Source organism: Choristoneura fumiferana, chromosome 26 (assembly GCF_025370935.1).
Source record: "Choristoneura fumiferana chromosome 26, NRCan_CFum_1, whole genome shotgun sequence".
NCBI classification, from domain to species: Eukaryota; Metazoa; Arthropoda; class Insecta; order Lepidoptera; family Tortricidae; genus Choristoneura; species Choristoneura fumiferana.
In genome coordinates, this window is record NC_133497.1 from 7937855 (window position 1) to 7944049 (window position 6195).

Genomic DNA, 6195 nt, shown 5'->3' on the forward strand with positions numbered 1-6195 from the left:
TATTAGGAAAATATACTAAACAGACAATGTTTGAGAAAAAAAAAATATTTGGTTAAAAATGGATTATAGCGATTTATTAAAAATTATATCTGTCTCTTTCCAAAAACGCTTTTCTTTATGCAGCAAGTATGACGCTACTAGCGTTTGACGTCTTTAAATTAAGTAATTTATCATTGTTTGTTTCCAAACAAGTAAAATGGTATTTTCAATGTATGAATCCAATCTAATGTAGGTAATTAATTTACTTTGAATTCGATTTAATTTAATTAAACTTTTTATGTAAAAAATGGTTACCAAAATACCTGAATAAATGTTTTGTTTTATTTTTATGTTATTAATAGCCTAATTCAGCCTAAATGACATCGCCTGTCACGTTGCCCGTGCAACAAAATGACGGATTTCGCGATACATTGCTTGTCCAATTAAATTTTAATAGTAGATTGATAAACAAGGGTTGTAAGTGATCAATTACACCCAAGATATTTAGGCGCACGAGCAAGCAAAGCGAGTTGATCACTCTACTTCATTCACAAAAATGCGAGAAAATAAAAAAAAACCGTTATAAATTGTATACGAAATTTGTAACAGAGCGGGAGAAAACCATCAAGTTTCAAACGGAATACTTTTTTCAGTGATGATTCATGTTTCAACCTGCTTACGCAAACATTCATGATTCAGTTACACTTGTCCTTTGCAGGTAAATTATGATAATGGAGGTTGGAGGTAAGTATTGTAACATTACAGTTACGTTATAACTTTAATCATGGCTTAATACACCTAATTAAAAAAAAAAAAACATTTACTATGTATCAATAAATAAGTCTTAATACCAATTAAAACATAAAAAAAAACCCTTACACTAAACACAAACACACAAACATTAATACTTAAAAATAAAAAATATTTAACTTAAACACTAACACTTAAAAAATAATATAATATCTAATTTAAACACTAACACAAGAATTAATAGAAAATAATCAAAACTAAATGAACTAATCACAAAAAATGATCTAAAACGTAAAATCGCATCGGCGCAGTGCTCCACCTGTTGATGATTTATGGCTGCCCTTTGTTTCGATTTGGTGTAGATCTTATGTGCGCCGCCCGGGGGGAAAGTCATTTAACTATCAGGAGACCTCGAGGAACGTATCCTAGTGCGCTCGCGAACTTCTATTTCGCGTCCTCTTGCGTACTTTGCATTTCTCAAATCATAATATTATAATTTTATTGTTCTTTAGCGTCAGTGGAACCTAATTATTAAGTATTCACATTGTGATTGGCGTTTTTTAAAGATAAATCAACGTAATTCTTCCACCCCGATTGGGTAAGTGTTGAACAATATTTTATTCATCCGTAGGTTTAGAAATAAGCAGTGTTAGAATTAAGGAATGCACTAGTCTAGATTACGTGCAGTTACAAGTACCCTCTTTTTAATTCTATAATGAATAAAGTAGACGATTGCGATGAATTGTTATTTTAATACAATACAATTTAATTATTGATAGATATTATTGATTTATTAGCACGATGAAATTGTTTATTATTAGAAAATTCGCTACTTGTAATGGTAATTGCATCCAATTAAATCTGGATATTTTATTGAATCAATTGTAGGGTATTTTAATTTTAATCAAGTATTAGACTAATGGAATTAAAAAGGAAACTAAATGAATTATAAAACGAATGATGAATTTATATTATTTATTTGCTTTGATTTTGAATGATTAATGTTTACAATAATTGAAGGCTATGTTTTTTAACTCCGTTCTGATCGTGAGCACCTTCACCAACTACCTACCGGTTTTCTTTTAGATTAATAAACAAGGTGCTCACAATTCACCGCAATCCTGAATATATAGTAATACGGGTCGTCCATCCACAGGGTGTTACGTTTTGACGTAAACCGCATCTTCACATTTCCACGGTTGGGAACGTTTGGACGTTTCCTCCGGCACGCCGGCGTCGCACACGGCCGGACCTCATCATCTTCGGCCCAAATTGCCATCTGCGCGACCTCGAGAGCACCCAGGGGAGTACCGGACTTCGAAAGTGCATTCAGACGGGCTTAAAATGAACCCTCAATAAATGTATTATGTTGACCACTGGCTTATTTATTTATCTCCAGTAAGTACAGGCCACATTGGCCCCAACGTGGTTTTTTATGGTCTGAATTCGCTTTCGTAGTATAGTTGTGTGTTGTGTGTGCAATTTTTATTTTTTGTGAAACGTTTTTTTTTTTGGTTGCCCGCAACTGGCTTGTACCTTGTTTAATTATTGTTGAAATTAATGTTATTACTTTTTATTGCTTTTGTTTGATATCCTTGTGTATATCAGCTTAAAGTAAACTATTAATATCTTATATTCGCTGTTAATATTTTTTTTTTTAATTAAAAAAAAAATGTAATTAATGCTCAATGTTATTGTTCCTCGGTACGCGCTAGTTGCATTCTAATGCTTATTTTTGATTTTTATTTTGTGTATTTTTTTTAATGCTTTTATGTGTGTTTTTTTTTTATATCATCATTTACATGCATATTAATCAACCATAACGTTGAATTCACCGGAGTATTGTAACAGAACGGAGAGATTTATTTGACAATATTGTTCAACATTTATCCACCATATCGATAATTGGTTATTAATTATTATTCGTTTTCCGTCACAATGTCTTACCCGGTAAAGTTTTTGTCGTTGCACAAAGCGGAACTTGAGTATGAGGTAGAGATTAGAGGTGCCACTCCCGCTACTACTGTTCAAGATTTAAGGAAACAAATATCTAAATTAGGTCCTCAATTTCCTTCTGAGGATATTTTAGCTAGTCCATTCTCTGTTGCGGAAGACATTAAGGGTATAACTGAGGTTCTTACCAAAATCAAGTCTAGCCTTGACGCACACCCTGATAGTAGCTCTTTGCTTCGGGTACAAAATTTATTTAACCACATTCACCACAGACTTAATCGCATAATTTACGACAATACAACGCAGTCTTTAATAGAGACTTGTGTTTCTGAGTACAAATCATTGCAAGACAAGTATAACGCGCTGAAAGAAAAAGGTGTTAGCATTTCGGCACCCCCAACTAGTAATGATTCACCAACATCTGCTTTGCCTTTAAACGTTACAGTACAATGTGATCGTAACAGTACTTCTGAACTTCTCAAAATTAAATTTGACGGTAAATCGTGTGTCCGGGCGTTCATACAACGCATGATAGAACTTTGTGAAGCAAAGGGTATCGGTGGGGCAAAAGTTATGTCTTGTGCCACTGAAATATTTACAGGTGATGCACTGCACTGGTACAGGAGCGTCAAGGATCAGGTGTCTGATTGGGATGGCCTTATTGAGTTATTAAAACAAGATTTTGATCAGTCAGATTATGATTACCGGTTGCGCTCCGAGATACGTTCGAGGACTCAAGGGGAATCTGAAAATATTACCATCTATTTATCAATAATGTCAGGGTTATTTTCACGTCTCTCAAACCCACTTTCTTTAGAGGAAAAATTGGAAATTATGCTACATAATATTAGACCATGTTATGCTAGCACATTAGCTTCTGTGCCAAAAATTACTGATATTGATACCCTGAGAACCCTCTGTCGTAATTTTGAAAACATTCAAACACGCCTTGTTAATTTTAGAGAGCCGCCCAGACAGACACACGAGACATTAGCCCCAGAATTCGCTTATCGTGGCAATACTAGTAATAAATACAGTTTTAATAAAAGTAATTATAATTTTAATTCATATCAAAATAATTACAATCAACAACAAAAATCTCAAAATAGTACTAATAATATTCACAATAATTACAAAGCTTATCCAAATGATTATAATAGCAAAAATAAAGCCCATTTCAATGCATCAAAAAATCAAATACACGCTATAAATAGTCATAACACTAAAACTTATTACTGTCCTAGATGTAGGGTTAATACACATAACTTGAGGCAGTGTACAGCTAGCAAAAACGAGGTTCGTTGTTTCGTTTGCGGGCTCCCTAATTTTAAAACACCTGATTGCCCAGACTGCAATAAAAACAAACCTCCTGCTACAAAAAACTAAGTGCGCAGAATTGTGTTAAGCGTCATCAAACAAAGTTTGATAAAGAGGATTGGGATAAATGGTTACAATCACTTAATATTTACTTCAGCTCTTACAAACTAGACACAATTCTGCAAATAAAACCGGCTGGTGACTGCAGGCCGTACGCCACAGTAACTATAAACAATTTAAAGGTTATGGGACTTCTTGATTCTGGTTCTGCTGTTACCATATTAGGGAACGGAGCGCACAGGGTATTTGAGGCTCAAGGACTATTACTGAATAGGGATCACTGTATTTCTCTTACAGCTGCAGGCGGTCAATGTCTTAAGAGTACAGGGTACATGAATTTACCTGTTCATTTTGAAAACCAGTTTCACATAATTAATGCTTACATAGTTCCAGAGATTAACTCTGATCTCATCCTGGGAATTGACTTTTGGCGACAATTTAAGATTTTACCAGATCACTTGAGCAGTATTACCTTTTCTGAGAATAGCTTCCGCATAGACAGTTTAAAGCCCACGACTACTCATATTCATGGTTATGATAATCTCGACCCCTCAGAAAAAATATTAGCAGATGACGTAATCAATCAATTCCAACAAATATCTGCTGAATACAAAGGTTTAGGCGAAACTACTTTGATAACACATCGAATTGACACTGGTGATGCTCAACCAATACGGCAGCGTTACTACCGTATGTCACCAGAAAGGCAGCGCATTTTGGTAGAACAAGTCGATGAAATGTTAGCAATGAACGTCGTTGAGCCCTGCGAAAGCGCCTGGTCGTCACCAGTTCTTATAGTCAATAAAAAAGATGGACAACCGCGATTCTGCCTTGACAGTAGGAAATTAAATTCAGTGACCAAACGAGATGCGTACAATCTACCCTACGTCTCAGAAATACTTGACAACCTTCGTGACGCTCGCTATTTGTCTAGTATCGATCTGTCCAAAGCATTTTGGCAGATACCTATAGCCGTCGAAGATCGCGACAAGACTGCCTTCTACGTGCCAGGTCGAGGTACTTTCCGCTTTAAACGGACCGCGTTTGGCTTAACCAATGCACCGGCCACACAACAGCGTCTAGTCGATCTCTTGTTTCAAGAATTCGACCTCAAAGTGTTTGCCTACCTCGATGACATTATCATCGTGACTGAGGACTTTAATTCTCACGTTTCTATTTTGCTTCGTGTATTGGATAAGCTCAAGCAGGCTAACCTCACAATTAACTTGAAGAAAAGTAAATTTTTCCGAAGTCAACTTAGATATTTGGGCTATGTTGTTGATAGCGGAGGCTTACGGACTGATCCCGAGAAAGTGGAAGCTATTCTCAATTACCCGACACCAGCTAGTCGAAAAGATATTAAACGCTTCCTCGGGACAGCTACATGGTACCGTCGCTTTGTCCCCAGTTTTAGCACCATAGCTGGGCCACTAAATAAACTAACATCGAACAAAAAGGGAGGCCCTCCATTTAAGTGGACTCCAGAGGCCGATGCAGCTTTCAATAAGTTGAAAGAATGTCTCGTTTCTGCTCCAGTCCTTTCTTGCCCTGATTACAGTAAAGCGTTTGAGGTGCACACAGATGCAAGTAATTATGGTGTTGGCGCTATGTTGACCCAAACAATTAATGGTAAAGAGCACCCAATCGCTTACATGAGCAAGTCATTGTCAGCGCCAGAAAGGAATTACAGTATAACAGAACGGGAGACACTGGCAGTTGTAACGGCACTGGAACACTGGAGGTGTTATCTGGAAAATGGCCAAAAATTCACAGTTTTCACAGACCACAGCGCTTTGAAATGGTTCCTTTCGTTAAGTAATCCCACTGGAAGACTGGCTCGTTGGGGTGTACGGCTGTCTGGATTTGATTTCGATCTCAAGCATCGTCGCGGCGTGGATAACGTTATTCCCGACGCTCTTTCAAGATCTGTACCTATTCACGCTATTAGCACTTCGAATTTCCACCTCAAAACAACTGACACCTGGTATAAATCCATATACAACTCCTGTTTAACAAGGCCGGAAAATTACCCCAATTTCTACATTAATAATAACTCATTGTACAGATTAAGTAAAAATAAACATGAATTAACAGATGAGTTTTCTTGGAAACAAGTAATTCCTAGCGAATTGCGTC

At 36.4% G+C, this 6195-nt stretch overlaps 1 long non-coding RNA gene across 1 annotated transcript in view; it reads left to right on the forward strand.

Moving 5' to 3' along the window:
• Positions 1 to 2126, forward strand: part of LOC141442656 (uncharacterized) — a 154275-nt gene extending 152149 nt beyond the window's left edge. Inside the window, exon 3 of the long non-coding RNA XR_012452957.1 lies at positions 1886 to 2126. This is a non-coding gene — a long non-coding RNA (uncharacterized lncRNA). The remainder of the gene's footprint in view (positions 1 to 1885) is intronic.
• The last annotated feature ends 4069 nt before the right edge of the window (positions 2127 to 6195 follow it).